Consider the following 19,355-nt stretch of genomic DNA (forward strand, 5'->3'; position numbering starts at 1 on the left):
CCACAATGCAACGCTTCAGAAATCAATGCTAGCCTTGGACCATGGATGCACAACGCCGAATTACTGTGCCTAGTGTGGCTGCATGAAATCGAATTTATAATATCAGTTTTATTAAACCGATTTTAGCTAATTCAATATTATCGCGTAGTGTAGACGTGGCCTGAATTAGATGGATAGTGTGAAACATTATACATTTTGTATTGCATTAAAACATCCTGAATTTGGAAGAAAATCATAGACATGTAGGACTGAAAGGGACCTCAGTAGGACATCTAGTTCCCTGCACTGAGGCAGGACTAAGTATTATGTAGATCAGTGGCCTGTGACAACCTGTGGCCTGCGGGCCGCACACAGTCCATCAAATAATCTGGAGTTTGGCCACTGTGAGTCTGACCAAACTCCCTCTCAAACTCCCCTGTTCATTGCCCTGTTTGTGTAAGGTAGTGTCACACACATTGGTATTACAATTGCTATTTCTATGATGTTACACGTGACTAGTGTGAGCTATCAATATCTGTCAGAAAATAATACAACTTGATTTTACATAAGTAATAAATTCCACTGACTAGTACATTACATGAGTAAAGACGCTGCTCTGAGATCTTGCCAAATAATCAAACACATTATTTATCTTTTTCTGCAATGTATATAACTGAAGGCAAATTGTCCCAATTATTTTGATGGACTCTTAGAAAAAAATACTATGCGAAAAAAAGAATGTCAAAGTATGTGGCACATTTTTTTCAGTCTTGTAATGTCATATATCTGTTAGACTGATACATAAAAGACAATTTTCCTGTCTACTTAAGGGTTTTTTTATGTGTATGTATGCCTACAAAGCATTATACCTATGGATGATTTAGCACAATCAAACTGACTAAAAGAGTATCTAAACATGAGTAATGTGACCTAAAATAATTTTCCGTTATTTGTCCCAGATTGTCACTAATTTTTAGCGTGAAAATATATTGACTTCCTGGCTGAGACAAGATCACCTGAACCTATGATCTAAAACAGGGAAGTTTCCATATAGGGTAGCGCTGATGTTGCAGCTTATTTAAAGCACCTGGAACTGTTTTTCAGACATGTAAACTGATAGTTGTGCAGTATTTAAACTATGCTTCCTTTGTCTTCTAGTTTTGTCAGTCACGTTGCAGGAAATCCTAAGGACTCGTCTGGTGGAAGTTGCACCAGACTAACTTAAATCAGCTTTTAGACTAATATAATAAAAGGTGTGCAAAAGGCTGTGCGAATGTTCCCATTTCAGTATGAGAGTTGCTTACTTCAGTTTAGTTAAACCCATTCCTAAGCAATTTAAATTTTAACTGAAATAACTATTTTTCTACTGAAATTAGAGTGTTCACATAGCTTTTTGTGCCCATTCAAGTATATCAGTTTAAATTCACACTTTAAGGTACACTCATGCAACATTTTCATGTAGACAAAACCAAAGTAAAAATGCTGCAAGGGCATCAGAAGGTAGGTGCTAATTCCATTCACACTCAGAGCTTTATGGGCATCTTCTACCATGGTTACTGGGTAACAAACTATGTTCAGAGCAATAATAACATTTTTAAATGAATGGGAGACAACTAATATTGAGTAATTTTTTCACTCGCTTTGATCCAAGATGGCTGCCAGGATGAGCCTGCTTTAATTCAGTGGGAGCTTTCTGCTGAATAAGGACTGCAGAGTTTGGTCCTGTTAATGCTGGACCTCTGCTCTTGAGTTTGGAGTTACTTGACTCTGTAAATGAAAACAAAAACCTTGATAGTGGTAACTGAAGCTACAGCACATTCATGCCAAATATATATTTAAAATATGATGGGAGCAGATCTGGATTAGCTTAAAGGTTGGGTTCAAGTTTGAGTTTGACTGATGTGAAAGTGCATGAGCTGCTCTAGCATTTGGTTCTATTCCATAATACTAGTAACATATCATTACAATTAATTGTTAGTTTAGGTTTTAAGGTTATACACTTCAAAAGGCTGGATTGCCTTAAGGATTAAAGAAGTCTCTTTGATTTGTAAATGAATGTTCATATATGGAAAAGCCTCAAATTCATTTATCGAGGTAATTAAAGAGGGAATTCAGACTGGATTTGACTCTGCTGTCTTAGAGTTAATGATTCAGATTTGTGTTTCAAAGGAGTTTAAATGCAAATATCAACTCTTTGATGGGATAATGCAACTGTTAATTTTTGTTCAAGATCCTGGATGATGTAATTTGCTCAGTAAACTCATTAGACAGATGCTGAATCAGGTTAATAGGAAAATGAAAGGAGCACAGTAAAAATAAAAGAAATATTTTTTTAAACAGAAGTTCAAGTAAAGATGAAAAAAAAATGACCTGCAGCATTTTGCTTATGAGATTATCCTTGAGGTGATTTATGAAAACTAAGAGTTCAAGCATGCTACTACCCCTTACTCAGAATACTAATAACATGATGCTCTTTTCATGTGATATTTGTCTGCAAGTTATACATTAATAATTATTATAAATTATTTATGTATATAGTACCATAACTTTTCATAGAATCATGGAAAGGTAGGCCTGGAAGGGACCTTGAGAGGTTATCTGGTCCATTGCTCTGCGCTGAGGTAAGACCAGGTAAACTTAGATCATCTCTGACAAGTGTTTGTCTAACTTGTTCTTAAAAATCTCCAATGACTGGGATTCCACAACCTCCCTTGGAAGCCTATTCCGGTGCTTGACTATCCATATAGTTAGAAAGTTTAATCTAAATCTTTCTTGCTGCAGATTTAGCAAAATACTTATTTTACCTTCAAGTGATCATTTTCCTCTTTATAACAGCCCTTAACATATTTGAAGACTGTTATCAGTTCCCCCTCAGTCTTCTTTTTCCAAGACTAAACGTGTCCAATATTTTTAAACTTTTCCTCATAGGTCAAGTTTTCTAATCCTTTTATCATTTCTGTTGTTCTCCTCTGGACTCTCTCCAATTTGTCCACATCTTCCTTAAAACATGGAGCTCAGAATTGTATACAGTAACAGCTGAGGCCTCACCAGTGCTGAGTAGAGTGGGATAATTACTTCCCGTGTCTTATATGTGACACTTCTGTTAAAATACCTCAGAAGGATAATAGCCTTTTTAAAATAACTGCTTTGCATTTTTTATTCATATTCAGTTTGTGATCAATTATAATTCTTAGATCCTTTTCAGCTATGCTACCACCTCACCATTTATTTCCCATTTTCTACTTTTGCATTTGATTTTTCCTTCCTAAATGTACTACTTTGGACTTATCTTTATTGAATTTCATCTAATTAATTTCAGACCAATTCTGCACTTTATCAAGGTTATTTTGACTTTTAATCCTGTCCTCTAAAGTGCTTGCAATCCCTCCCAGCTAGGTATCATCCACAAATTTTATAAGCATACTTTCCATTCCATTATCCAAGTCATTAATGTAAATATTGAGTAATACCTGACCCAGACCTGTGTGACCCTATTATATATTTCCTTTCAGTTTGACAGTGAATCATCGATAACTACTCTCCGAGTATGGTCTTTCAACCAGTTGTGCACCCACCTCATAGTATTTTCATTTAGACCATTATTTCCCTGATTTGCTTATGAGAATGTCATGTGAGACAGAAACTTACTAAAATCAAGGTATAATCATGTCTACAGCTTTCTCTTATCCACTAAACTAGTAACCCTGTCAAAGAAGGAAATTAGGTTGGTTTGGCACGAGTTGTTCTTGACAAATCCATGCTTACTATTTCTTATGAACATATTATCCTCTAGATGCTCACAAGTGATTGTTCATAATATGTTCCAGTATCTTTCTAGGTATTGAAGTTAGGCTGACTGGTCTATAATTCTCCAGGTCCTCTTTGCTCCTCTACTTAAAAATTCGCCCTTCTGCAGTCCTCTGGGAACTCGTCTGCCCTCCATGAGTTCTCACAGATAAGTTTTAATGGTTCTGAGATTTCTTCCACTAGTTTCTTAAGTACTCTAGAGTGAATGGCATCAGGCCCTGCTGACTTGAATACCTTCCTGATATTTTACAAAGATCTAAAGAAAGAGAAAGAAAGCCTCCCTTCCAAAAGACTGCATACTCTTTATCAAACATAGAAAATAAAGGTAGAAAACATCAGTGCCACCAAGGTTCCTTCATGTGTTTAGCACAATGCAGCTCTCATCTTGATTGGGCACAGCTATAAAATTAATATTAGATAATGATGATAATAACGAAGGAACAGTTAGAGAATAGATGGATGAGGACTGAAACAAATAAATAAAATATAGGTTGTATGATGTCAGTAATGAGTCTCATTAGTTCAAGTGTTTTTCTCTTTTATGGTTTTGATAGTGGGTTGAACGTTAACAAAATAGATACCACTTCATAATTTTTTGGCTTAATTTCTTTGGGCATTAAACATCTGAGCTCCATATTCTGACAGCTTTCTCTGAGGAAGTTAACTCTATGAAAGTTCATAAGCCCACAATACAATAATACCCCCTCTTAACTTTTACTTTTTCATTCTCTAAAATATTACATTTAGTGAAGTTAACACAGACATTTCAGGTCAACTCTGCTAAAAGCTGCCCCCTGAACAATGTTATTTTATTCCTACTTTTTTCAACAAGGCAGAATTTTAAAGAAAAGGTTACACTGTAGGTAAGATACTACAGCATCAAATTTCCTTTCTGCAGTGCAGGTAAGCACAGGGGTCAGGGATCATGAAAGTTTGAACTCACTAGGAAGGAAAACTCCAAAAGGCTACCTATGACCTCACCACAGATTAAGCAATGGGGGCTGTTGTCTGGCTTGTCAGAAAAAGTGTCTTGCTAGAGAGCCGGAGAATTGCTTGCTATGACAGCTTCATACTGGGTCAGTTTGGGGATACTGACCCATCCCTCCAGGTGACCAGAAGAGAGGCGAAAGTACCCCTTTTTTACTAGAAAGGGGACACGAATATCAAAGAAGATTGTTTGTTTGTTAGTTGGTTTTTATCTTTAAAATAAGCAACTAGAAAAGGAAAGATCCTTCTGAAAGCAAACAGAGTTAACAACATTAGCATAACAAATTCAGTGCAGTAACCCTGCAAACTAACAGAAAGGGTCATCAGCAAAAAGAGAAGCAAAAATTCCTCAAGAGACTGCACTAGAACCTGAGGGGTATAGTTTCTTTTTTTCAGGCATGGCCATTTAAATGCTTCACTGCCATTAGTATTCAAGAGTGATAGCACAGTATGTGTGTAAAATCACAAGCGTTCAGATGAGAATTTATCCTTATAAATGGTGACGTCTGTAGTTTTGGAGGACCTTGGCCTATGAAGTATTAGCTAATCCCCAGTTTTATTCCCTAAATCCAGTTGCCTGGATTTACAGGCAGGCTCCGTAGAAGCACTGTGCCAGAGAGCAGGAAGTGGGGTGGGTTCTGGTGGCTCTGCTGTGGGATAGGTCTCCTTGCCTCAGACCTGACTGGCTTTCAGCAATACCCCTTTTGTTATGGCTAATCACCCCATGACTCACCTCATCTTGCAGCTAGTTGTTGAATCTTTCCTAGTTCAGGCAGGGCTGCCCAGAGGATTCAGGGGGCCTGGGACAGGGCCGGGTCTTTGGCGGCAATTTGGGGGTGGGTCCTTCCCTCCGAAAGGGACCCACTGCCAAATTGCCACCGAAGAATGTAGTGGTGGCGGTAGAGCAGCCTAAATGCCACCGATCATGGCTCTTCCCACCCCCAGCTCCCCGGTGCTTGTACTTACCAGACGGCGCTCCAAGGCTTTGGCAGCACTTCAGTGGTGGGTCCTTCACTCGCTCTGAATCTTCAGCTGCGCTGAAGGACCCACTGCCGAAAACCAGGAGTGGCTCGTGTGGCCTGGGGCAAATTGCCCCACTTGCTTCCCCCTCCCCCTCGGGGTGGCCTTGAATTCAGGATTCAGCAAGGGCAAGGTGCTGTTGCTGGAGGCAAGGAGAGGAGAAGATGGATTTAAGCTATGGATGTCTGGCTCCCATCTCTAGGTAAAGGACCCCCAGAAGAGCACACTCACTTTTAGTATCAAGGCTAATTTGTGCAGCAGACAGGAGACAATTTTGTAGCAGTAGTAATGTGAAACTAACCACAGGAAAGCCAGAGGGCCAGGAGATGTTCAGCCCCTCAAAAGATCAGAAACCATTGTTTTGAGTGCCAGCCAATTACTCAAATGTCATTAGACACAGGGCTAGAATAAATAACCCTTCTGTTCCCAGTTCATAAAATGATAGAACTTACATGAGAACAGCAAAGGTTAGTGTGTTGACAATGCCTCACACCTAGTAGCAGAGATACGTAGGTATGAAATCAATTATAAACCCCATGTTCTCTAGAGTCTTTTTCAACACTCCACTCACTAAGAAGAAAAGATGGGAGGCTGCTGGTGGGCCCAAGTAAGGTAGTTTGGGTACTTTAAATGTGCAGGTCAATTGTTTCAAATGTTTGTGTTTCTTTTAAATTTAGCTTTCATTCCAAATTTCCTGAATTTTTAGTGGCTGTTGTTTTGATAACTACAATGCTTTTGTGTGGATTTTTACATTTAAGTTACTGATATTTACTTTCACAACCTGAATTTCACCTTAGCAACACATTTTTTTTCTCAGACTTTCTTTCAATAGTAATTGAAAGAAAGTCCAGTTCCCAAAGAAAAGGACTCCTGAATCAGCATGCACGAGTAACTACCCTTTTTGCACCCTCAGAGGGTGAAGAACAACCAGGAAGCTGTCGCTCATTAACACAACTGCACGAGGTCCACTCACAATAACAGTTTCTTCAAGGTAGGTTTTGCAGGACTGGAGCCCCATTTCTGCCAACTCTAGGATGCACCAGAGTGATCCTGTCCTCCCATAGACTGCAGGAGTTCATATGAGGGACTGAGAGTGAGGTACATGGTGGATAAATTAGGAGAAATGTGATTAAGTAATGCAATTTTTATTATTATTTAGTGTTAGTACATTTGTTTAGTGGATTATATTAGGAAAAATAAAATGTAGGTGAATATCAGGAAAGCCCACTGATAAAAAGCTCTTGTAGGCTATGTTCTAGCCTAGCAAGATGAGTGGTGGGAGTCTCATTGATAGGGTTATTTAGAGTAGCCTGTACAAAATAGTAGAAAATATACATTTGGAAACAATTCTGAATTTGCAGAAAGATAGATAGAATAACCAAATAGGTCACCTCCATCTCTGACTTATATAAGTCCTCAAATGAAGAGGAAAAATAATCCGGTAGCCAAAATACAGTGTTGGGGCGTCGCATTTCTGTATAGTGCTCCTGACTCTGCGTCCAAATCCTGCGCATTCTTGGGCAAATCACTGTGACTGGAAGTTCCGCTCTGCAAAATGGTTTTAGTTACACTTCCCTTTGTCACAGAGGGTGAGTTAACTGGTGAAGTGCTAATTCATGATTAATGTTTATAAAGCACTTTCAGATGCAGACAGGGAAGGTGCTGCCATTCTGGGCCTTCTGATTCCTGTATTATTGTGGTTTAAATGTTGCTGATTAGAGTGGAGAATGAATAAAAGTCACTCCATCATGCCTAACTGTTATTATTCATATGAGTGCCAGTCAGGATAATCTTTTACATACCAATCACGGGATTAAATTCATCTTTGATGCAAGCCTGTGGAAGTCAGCGCTGTTACATCCAGGATTCATTTGGCTCAATGTGCGCTACAATACCTCCACTTACCCTGCCACTTCAAAGTGAATGGATCAGAGTTTCATCCTTAACTTTGAATTATCCAGCTTTTGTTGGTTTAAGTCAAGCCCTTCATATTAACATGGATATTTTCGTATTTCACTGTAATATTTCATTCCTGAAGGCCTTATTCTCTTGTTTATCATATGCAAGAACTAGCTGTGATTCAATGAGTATCAACTGCCAAGACTCCACTGTATGAGATTGTTTTGTTTTTGTATTGATTTCCTGTGGTGTTGCCTTTTGCGGTCAGCATTTGTATTCTTTTTATAAATCTAGCTCAAGTAAAAGCCACACCACACTATTTTGCAGAGCAGTGGTATCCTTTTCCTCATAAGCAGAAAAATCTATGATAATTATAGGATATTTATACAAGATGTAAGAATAAGGGAAGTGTGCCAGCACTTCTGTTACAATTAAAAGCAAATGAGGTCTGACGTTTATAAAAGGTAAAATCTCTTAAAAGGATTAATTTTCCTTTTGGTGGCATTATTATTTAATGATTTCTGCCTCCATAAGAAGAATGACTTATATGAATTTTTATATGGGTTTATTTCAAGGAAGAGAAAGTGTCTGTGCCGCTTTGAAAAGAACACTTCAAACCCCCACTGACTGAGCTGAGTTGTTCAAAGTGAAGAGTGATTGTTTCAGAGCTCATCCAAGGTGCTGACTGGTTTAAAAACATGCTGGTTCAGATATATGCTTTGCAATAAGCCCAGATATCAGGCAGCACATTAAAGAAAAATAATCAATTTGAAACTTCAGAACTAGACCAGCAGGGTATCTTCACATTTATTTTTTTTAAAAGGCACTGCAATGAAATGTTAAATTCATCTCTAGATATCTTCTCCCTGTGCAGACTTTGAAAACCTATCAACAGTGGTTACTCTATTTAAATTAAGCAGTGCCAAGGGTTAAGTTTCAATCTACCCTTCTCTAAAGTGTTTGGGGAGAGTTACTGTTCTTTTGGTGACTGCCAGGCTACTTGTAAAGCCTTCCAAAGGCAGTGGTTAGCTGCTGGTTCCAAATTTGTGGATGGTAAACCACAGCTCAGTGAGGCAGAGTAAACTGAAAAGGATATCAGGCAAGCCCAGTGATGAATGGTACTAGAGAATCCAACAGACTAGAGGTCAATGAGCTATGTTATAACTTCACTGTAACTTAAAGAAAAACTTTAACAGTCACACCCAGACTAATGATTACTGAGAATATGACAGTCAAAAAAAATCAGTGGTGTAGATTATCCTTACCTGATAATACATGTGTTATTTCATTTCTGTTATAGCTATACTGAAATGTCAAGAGCAGAATCATGAACTCTACACAACTTTTGTGGACCTCACGAAAGCATTTGACTCTGTCAGTCGCCAGGGCCTGTGGAGGATCATGTCGAAATTTGGCTGTCCAGACAGATTCATATGAATGGTACATCAGTTTCATCACGGTATGATGGCTCATGTCCTGGATGACAGTGAAACATCTGAGGCCTTCCCAGTCACCAACGGCATCAAGCAAGGGTGTGTTTTAGCACCCACTTTGTTCAGCATGATATTCTCTGCCACTCTGACTGATGCCTTTCAACACTGCAATGAAGGAGTAGACGTGAAGTACACAACTGACGGGAAACTATTCAATCTGAGGCTACTGCGTGCCATCACCAAGGTGAAGGAAACTGTACTTCGAGACTTTCTCTTTGCCAATGATTGTGGTCTAAATGCTAGTACAGAGCCAGAAATGCAAGCCAATATGGACAAGTTTTCATCTGCATGCAACAACTTCGGTCTCATCATTAACATCAAGAAGACTGAGGTCATGCACCAGCCAGCTCCCCAAGCTCCGTACTCAGAACCATCCATCACTGTAAATGGACAGAGACTTCAGACAGTGGACCACTTCACGTTCCTGGGCAGTACCCTTTCCCAAGCAGTGTCAATCGATGATGAAGTAAACTGCAGAATTGCTAAAGCCAGCTCTGCATTTGGCCGATTGCGTTCCAACGTCTGGGAAAGTCGAGGGATGAGCCTACCAACGAAGCTGAAGGTCTACCAAGCAGTGGTGCTTCCAACTCTGCTGTATGCTTACGAGACGTGGACTGTCTATCGGAGTCATACATGAAGGCTCAATCACTTCCACATTTCCTATCTGCGAAAGCTCCTAAAAATCAGATGGCAGGACAAAGTGCCCGATACTGAAGTCCTTACCAGAGCCATTCTGCCATCAGTTCACACACTGCTGATGAGAGCCCAGACCTGATGGGCCGGACATGTCATGAGAATGTCAGACGAGCGCATTCCTAAACAGCTCTTCTATGGAGAACTCACCCAGGGAAAGCGCTCCCATGGAGGACAAAAGAAGCGGTTCAAGGACATGCTGAAGACCTCTCTGAAGTCCCTCGAGATCAACACCACCACATGGGAAACCCTCGCACTGAACCGTCCAGCATGGCACAGCCTCATTCACATAGGCAGTAATACTTTTGAGGCAAGGCGTACTGCTGAGGCTGAAAGAAAACATGAGCTGCGCAAGTCCAGAGCTGCCCACACATCATCGACAATGCCATCACATGTCTGCCCGACATGTGACAGGATGTTCCACGCCCAAATCAGACTGATCAGTCATCTTCAGATGCACAGAGCCCGGTCATCGAACGAATGAGTTGTTGAGTTCTTCATCGACAACGATGGACGAACATCATACTGGAATCTATGAAACTTTAGATTAGCACTGAGTCATTGCATCCCTAAAACGGACATTAGAGAGACAAGGGGGTGACATAATATATTTTACTGGACCAACTTCTGGTTTCTGTTACCAACAGAATTTGGTCCAATAAAAGATATTACCTCACCCACCTTTGTCTCTAATATCCTGGGGCCAACATGGCTACAACAACACTGTGTATAAGAGAGACATTGGCAGATGGCTTTAATTAGCAGATGTAAAAATACTGCTGATGTTTTCAACGTGAAATTTCCTTGCCACATCCTGCAAGCTACCAGTTTGCCTTTCTCTGGTGACAGTGAGTGTCAAAAGAATAAATCTAGACAACTTCAGGTTCTAACCAATCTCTCATTGGCAACATATATATGCACATTCACAAGTATTTTCTACTTCTGCAAGTTCATAGGACTTGAAACATTAAAGTCAATAACTTCCTGTCAAGGAGATTATCAGTGGACTTCTTGATCTTTTGGCTAAGATCAAGTGGAATTTCAGTTTAAAATACAGGAATCATATCCATCGGTCATTCAGTGATTTGGTAAGTCTACTAAATCTTTTTTAGGTATGATAACAGTAAAGCTGGTTGAAAATTTTCTGACAGTTTTCCATCGGAAAATGCTGATTTGTTGAAACTGGAACTTACATAGAACATATCAAATTCATCAAAATATTGTATAATAAGTTACTGAAATGTTTCATTTTGCTAATGACTTCATAATATCAATGCTTATATAAATTATTTGTAATATGTTACAATATAATATAAATGTCTAAATGCTTTGACTTTTATATTATAGGTTATACCAGGGACTGGCGACCTTTGATACGTGGCCTGTCAGGGAAATCTGCTGGCAGGCCAGGACGGTTTGTTTACCAGCAGCGTCTGCAGGTTCAGCCGATTGCAGCTCCCACTGGCTGCGGTTTTATATTCCAGGCCAATAAGGGCTGCAGGAAGCGGCGAAGGCCAAGAGATGTGCTGGCTGCCGCTTCCTGCACCCCTCATTGGCCTGGAACAGTGAACTGCGGCCAGTGGGAGCTGCAATCGGCAGAACCTGCGGATCCTGCAGGTAAACAAACTGTCCTGACCTGCCAGTGGATTTCCCTGATGGGCTGTGTGTCATAGATTGCTGATCCCTGGGTTATACTATAATATTACACTATAATATAAAATATTTAATAAACTATATAGCGTAATATATAAACATTTTACACTATAATATAAAAGTAAAAATGCTAAAGTAGAAATGAAACATTTCAGTCCAGTCAAAATTATATTTCAGTAATAATAGTGGAAAATTGTGAGATATCTACTTGTTGTCCCAAATAAGGATGAAATGGCTTTTCAAAATCTTGATATTTCCTCCAGGACAGAAGTTCAGTGTGTTCACCAGCTGTAGCTAGTGGAAAATTCCTGTTGCCTGAAAACCTTTTTATACAAGCTAATCAGTGGATCTCATTTCTGGGTATTAAAAATCTAGTTGTGGAAGATATTTCCAGATTTCTGCTTCTCATAGCTCCATGTGATCAGCCTTTAGCTACCAGGATGTCTCATTTCACAGAAAGAGTTGCTCAATGTGCATTGCTCCAGCTGCAAATCACAGACCACTCGTTCACCTGAGGGTGCAGAAAGCAGGCCTAAAGATGGGTCAGAGCTGCAAACTTCAGCTCTGGATTTAGTTCGTAAACACCCTACCTATGAGAGTGTTTGAATACTGGTCATTTTCTAGTCGCAAGAATTATGTCCAAATTCTGAATTATCCCAGAAAATTCACACACGCACTCCACCCTCTGCAAAAAATAGTTATAATACACATAAATGGAACATGTCTAACTTCTCCACCATACTCTTTGTCAGGCCTTGTTTACTGTCACTGAAAGGACAAGTTATTGTCAGTTGTTCTCAGTGTCAGTGGCTGCGTGTGTGTTCTCTCTGTGTGCTGTTCTCACTCTAGTCAGATAGCCGGCACAGCAGACCTCAATGGAATTGCCTAGAAAGACCACAGACTTGATCTACTAGCAAATGCACTTGACAAAGCGCGGTATGAGCACCCCATAAACTCTACAGGAATACAAACACATGTATGCCTGTGACAATGGACTAACTCAATCAGCGGGAGGACTTCCTGCTGCCCCCAAGGCCAGACAAAGGGTTAAGGCATGGTATCCCAACCTTTATAGACTGAGACAAATGATCCAGGATAAACAACTTACATACCTCTCCTTGTACCTTTCTCCTGAGGTTTCAGACAAAACATCCCCATTCATCACTTCTGTCAAGCCATCTTATTGTGTGCTGGAATGTGTTTACATATTTGGTGTCTTTTAGCAATGCTAGCAATACCGGTGCTGAGTTCATTTACCAGACACTGAACTTGCAGGCAAGCATATGCTTTTGATAGGGCCCGACTTTTGCTCATAGCATAACTTTTGTTAACTTTGATTCAGGCCTCATGCCTTGCACCAGGCCCCAGGCTCCAGATTCTCTCTGCCTACAACAAGTTTGAAAGGAAAGTAGTGTAGTGGGGATTGCAAGATTGTGTGATATGCTGCATGCATGTCACTGATGTTGTAAGAATCTGGCACCTGATATCCCTTACTAGTATGCCACCTGGTCTGAACTATGCCACAAATCAGCTGAGACAAGTGGGAGAAATACTTTAAAAAATACACAGCTTCTATGAAGCTTTAAATCGTATCTTGAAATCCTGGTGTTTATCATATGCTGTGTATTGGGATTACTTACAATTTTAGGAACTATAAGTAGCTAGTTTTAGTACTTTAAATATGTATTGAACTTAATGGCTGAAATCACATGTGTTTGCTAGAAGGAAAGTGAGAAATGCCTACTTCACAGGCAGTAAAATAGACCTGAAATGAGAAGTTTCCTCAAATGTTCCATGCATGCTGAGTAGATGTTGAAACAGAGGGAAAAAGTCTAATCTATGGTTCTGCTCATTTCACTGTAGTTCACTATGACACAGAGGTCCGTTGGTGGTTACTCGTCAGGCGTGACACACTTATTGCATCTAACACAATGTGCTAAGAGTAGTAACACAATAACTCACAATTTTGGGAACCTCGGCAAATGGTTACATTGGCAGATGATTTGGGGGAAAATTGGGACTGGCAGGCATTTGGGGGTGACTCTGCAAAAAGTAACTGAGTGGTGGAAGCCACGGAGTGACCTGAACGCTTGTAGGCTGGCTATTGATATCAGGATCTGAGCCACCACAGCGGAGCATTTAATGCACTCAGAGTTACAGGGCAGGAAATGACAAAACCCTTTACAGGTCTGGGCTGAATCCCAAAATGTCACATTCACCAACTACTAGCACACAGGGAAGCCATACTTTAAGAGGCAAGATCTGTGACAACAAACTCTCAGAGAATCACATTTGTATCTGACAGCTTCAAATTTAAATGTCTATTTATACTTCTGAAAAAAAAATAGCTACAATATTATTTAACATCAGAAATTATATAGGTAAAGAAAGCAAAAATATACTCTACTGGCAGTTAACCAAGAAAATATCCAACAGGATTCCTTGTAGTGTCCCTGGAACCAGAGCTAGTCCAGTAATTTGAGGCAGACAATTTATAGGATAGTCTCTGCAGTTTTGCTGAGCTCCATTAGCACCTTTACAGTCTTCTGCTCTGGAACAGCTATGCAGAAGTTTTATATGGAGTCTCTTTACTTAAGCTGTCAGAAATGCAAACACCAAACCTGGAAGACACTATTATGAAGAAAGAAATACTAGAGGTCATAATAAAGCTATCTGGCAAAGAAGATGCTGGATATGACCCAAAACCAAACTGGTTTTGCATAGATTCATAGATTCATAGACTCTAGGACTGGAAGGGACCTCGAGAGGTCATCGAGTCCAGTCCCCTGCCCTTATGGCATTATCAAATACTGTCTAGACCATCCCTGATAGACATCTATCTAACCTACTCTTAAATATCTCCAGAAATGGAGATTCCACAACCTCCCTAGGCAATTTATTCCAGTGTTTAACTACCCTGACAGTTAGGAACTTTTTCCTAATGATCCAACTAATCTTCTTGCTGGCATTAACCCTTGCTTTCTCTTTTCTATCATTAGAGGCTAAGGTGAACAAGTTTTCTTCTCTCCTGATGACACCCTTTTAGATGCCTGAAAACTGCTATCATGTCCCCTCTCAGGTCTTCTCTTTTCCAAACTAAACAGACCCAATTCTTTCAGCCCTTCTTCGTTGGTCATGTTCCAAGACCTTTAATCATTCTTGTTGCCTTTCTCTGGACCCTCTCCAATTTCTTCCACATCTTTCTTGAAATGTGGAGCCAGAACTGGACACAATACTCCAGCTGAGGGCCTAACCAGCTCAGAGTTGAGTGGAAGAATGATCTCTGTGTTGTTTACAACACACTTTAATGCATCCAGAATCACGTTTGCTTTTTTTTGCAACAGTATCACACTGTTGACTCATATTTAGCTTGTGTTCCACTATGACCCTAGATCTCTTTCTGCATACGCCTCCTAGACAGTCTCTCCCATTCTGTATGTTGAAATTGATTGTTCCTCCTAAGTGGAGCACGTTTGCATTTGTCTTTATTGAACTTCATCAGTTTACTCAGACCATTTCTCAATTTGTCCAGTCATTTTGATTTTGACCCTGTCCTTCAAAGCAGTTGCAATCCCTCCCGGTTTGGTATCATCTTGCAAACTTATAAGCGTACTTTCTATGCCAACATCTAAGTCGTTGAGAAGATATGAACAGAGCGGTCCTGAAAGACCCTGTGAACCCCACTTGTTATACCTTTCCAGCAGGATTGGGAGCATTAATAACCACTCTCTGAGTATAGAGTTATCCAGCCAGTTATGCACCCACCTTATGTAGCCCTATCTAAATCTGATTTGCCTAGTTCATCGATAAGGATATCAGCGAGACCGATCAAATGCCTTACTACAGTCTAGGGATAAACCACATCCAGCCGCTTCTCCCTTATCCACAAGACTCATTATCCTATCAAAGAAAGCTATTCAGATTGGTTTGACATGATTTTTCTTTACAAATCATGCTGGCTATTCCTATCACTTACTACCTTCCAAGTGTTTGCAGATGAATTGCTGTAGATACATGTGTGTCGGTCCTGATATATTTATACCATGTGCACTAGAAGTTAGGATTCTTACTGGCGCGCTATCTTAGTATTGTTCCAAGGTTGTTTTGCATTCCTTCCTCCTGATTTCAAGAGGATCGGCCGTATATTGCACTCTTATTTCAGGTTCGTCGTCTGTGAACTCGTTTTTGACTCCTCGTCTCTGTCCATAATATCAGCGCTGTGATCACTTCGACACGATAATACTAGAGGCAGATACTTTATACTGGATATTCTATGAATCAGCCGGCTGTCGGCACTACTTCGGATTTTTTATTTGTCTTCTAAACCTACCCCTTCCAGTAAAACATTACTATGTTAGACATTCCTTCAGACTTCTCAGTGAAGACCGAACAAAGACAGTCATTAAGCATCTTCTGCCATTTCCAAGTTTCCTGTTACTGTTTCTTCCTCCTCTGAGCCGTGTGGGCCTACCTGTCCTGGTTTTCCTTTTTGCTTCTTAATGTATTGTAAAAAGTCTTCTTGTTTCCCTTTATTCCCATAGCTAGTTTGAGCTCATTTTGTGCCTTTTGCCTTTCTAATGTTGCCCCTGCATTCCCATGCTATTTGCCTTTATTCATCCTTGTAATCTGACCTAGTCCATTTTGTATATGACTCGTTTTTTTTTGAGGTCATGCAAGATCTAATGGTTAAGCCAAGGTGGTCTTTTGCCACATTTTCTATCTTTCTACCCATCGAATAGCTTGCTTTGGGCCCTTTAATAGTGTCCCTTTGAAAAACTGCCAACTCTCCTTCAGGGTTTTTCCCCTCAGTCGGATTCCCATGGGACCTTACCTATCAGCCCTCTGAGCTCAAAATCCCTTCCTGAAATCCATTGTCTCTATTTTGTTGTACTCCTTCTACCCTCCTTAGAATTGCAAACTCTATGATTTCATGATCACTTTCCCCAAGCTGCCTTCCACTTTCAAATTCTCAGCGACGTTCCTCCTAGTTGTTAAAATCAAGTCTAGAACAAGCTTCCCCCCAGTAGCTTTTTCAACCTTCTGAAATAAAAAGTTGTCTGCATGCAGTCCAGAAACTTATTGATAGTCTGTGCCCCGCGGTGTTATTTCCCAACATATATCTGGATAGTTGAAGTCCCTCATCACCACCAAACTCTGGGCTTTGGATGATTTGTTAGTTGTTTTAAAAAAAGCCTCATCCACTCTCTTCCACTTGTTAGGTGACCTGTAGTAGACTCCTAGCCAAACATTACCCTTGTTTTTTACCCCTTTTATCCTAATCACGAGACTCTCAAACACTCTGTCTCCTATGTCCATCTCCACCTCAGTCCAAGTGTGTACATTTTTATATCACTTCTGAGCAAACATATACCCATCCCACCAACATTCCAATCATGTGTATATCCCACCAAGTTTCAGTGATGCTAACAATGTCATAGTTGATTTATTTATTAGCACTTCAGTTCGCCTGCTTATTACCCATACTTCTTGCATTTGTATATAGCATCTAAGATGCTGGTTTGATCTCGCCTCCCAGTTGTGCCCTGACCACTTCTCTCGCCATTATAGCCCACGATCCTCTTGTTTCCGACCCATCTCCCAGGTCTTCATGTTTCCCCACTTACTGTGGGCTTTGCTCACCTGTCCCCGTCGAACCTAGTTTGTCAATATGTATTGTCATATATTTGTCCAATATATTTTTAATCATCTTTAGCTTTGTGACTGCAATTTGAAACAAAAAATCATCCAATCAAATGTTTACCAACATTATATTAATATTGTAAGCAGAAGAAAAACTTGATTGTTCTTCTCATAGCCAGTCACTTATTGAAAACAGGTATTTAATTATTATTGATTATCTTAACAATTATCAAAAGTTGTTACATAACTAATCTTACCCATGTAAGATGCTCCCTGAGTTGAATGAAACTACATGTAGTTCTCAATTTTTCATGGTGCTAATATTAGCAGCACTGGGTACTAGTGATTACCTTCTGTTGTATAAGAAGATTTTGCTTATTCCAGGAAGCTATTCCTTAGCTAATGTTAGGAAACTTTTAAATGTTCTTATTTCATATAGACTTACTTTCCCCAAAAGCTTTGCTTCCCAAAATGCTTTAGAGAGGATAAAGTGGGCATATATGTCCGCAGCAAAAAAGCTTCAGGACCAGATTCAAAGGAAACTGCTGAGCTTCAATCATCTGCAATTTGATACCATCAGCTCCGGTTGAACAAAGACTGTGAATGGCTTGCCAACTACGAACCAGTTCTCCCCCTTGGTTTTCACACCTCAACTGCTAGAAGGGCTCATCCTCCCTGATTGAACTAACCTCGTTATCTCTAGCTTGCTTGCTAGCATATATATACCTGCCCCCTGAAATTTCCACTACATTCGTCTGACGAAGTGGGTATTCACCCACGAAAGCTCATGATCCAAAACATCTGTTAGTCTATAAGGTGCCACAGGATTCTCTGCTGCATATATGGCTGATGATCGTTGAGGCTATGAATACAGGTGGAAATGTCATTACTAGATAGAGAGGCAAATAGGGATTACTTTTGTTTATTTATAACTTTTTTGAAAAAATGCAGATATGTATACAAAAGGTGCATATTAGCATGTATCTCTCTTATTCCACATTTTATATGATATTTTGTTATTAAGATCTGACTACAGGATTCCTGATCCTGATAGGCCGTTTGTTGCCACTGCAATAGAAATATTACATAATAATTATTAAAAACAATGACACAACATGGCTAGGTATTCTATATAACTAACAAAGGACTTGCCAAAGTCGAGGTTTAAAAAATGTAAAAATCACAAAAAATCTGTGGGAATAGCATTAAACGTTATGGATATTACATACTGATGTTGCATACCCATAGGCTCAAAAATGAAAACAATTAAATATTTAAAAGCAGTAGTCCATTACTTTTATAATAAATTTTATTTCAGAAAGTAATCAATATGAAATTAGCAGAGAGGGCTTGCTCAGTGGTTGGAGCATTAGCCTCCCAATCCCCAGGTTGTGAGTTCAATCCTTGAGGGGGCCACTTAGCAATCTGGGGCAATATCAGTACTTGGTCTGGCTAGTGAAGGCAGGGGACTGGGCTTGATGACCCTTTGGGGTCCCTTCCAGTTCTAGGAGTAGGTATATCTCCATTAATTTATTTAAAAAATATATTTATTTAGATATTCTTACTTTTTGTTGGTTCCATATTTTACATAGATTCAGTTCAGTGTAAATATTTTACTAGTATGAACTCAAATTATTGATCCTTTTTCAGTCAGTCGGTGTCATAATAAAATATATTGTAGCAAAAGTAATTATACATTATCAGTCAGTTATTATTTACCTATTATAGTTATCAAAGGTGAAATGCAAAGGAGAAATTAAAACTGAATTAATCACTTTTTTGGCTGAATGTCCCAATTTATCAGACAGTGGGACTTAAAGATATCCTGGAATATGTCATTCAAAAGCACATTTTGTATGTGAGTTGTTACATGTGATCTAAAATCATAGAAGATTAGAGTTGGAAGGGACCTCAGAAGGTCATCTAGTCCAACCCCCTGCTCAAAGCAGGACTAATCCCCAGACAGGTTTTTTCCCTGGTTCCCTAAATGGAACCCTAAAAGATTGAACTCCCAACCCTGGGTTTAGCAGGCCAATGTTCAAACCACTGAGCTATTCCTCCCTCTTTGCTCCCCTTGAAATATATTGAATGAAGCAGAAAATCCCAGCAGGATTTTACAGCCGTGAGGGACACGATTTTTAAAGGTTATCCAAAACTCATTTCTACAGTGAATACTCTCACAAT

The sequence above is a fragment of the Chelonoidis abingdonii genome, chromosome 1, assembly GCF_003597395.2.
Source record: "Chelonoidis abingdonii isolate Lonesome George chromosome 1, CheloAbing_2.0, whole genome shotgun sequence".
NCBI classification, from domain to species: Eukaryota; Metazoa; Chordata; order Testudines; family Testudinidae; genus Chelonoidis; species Chelonoidis abingdonii.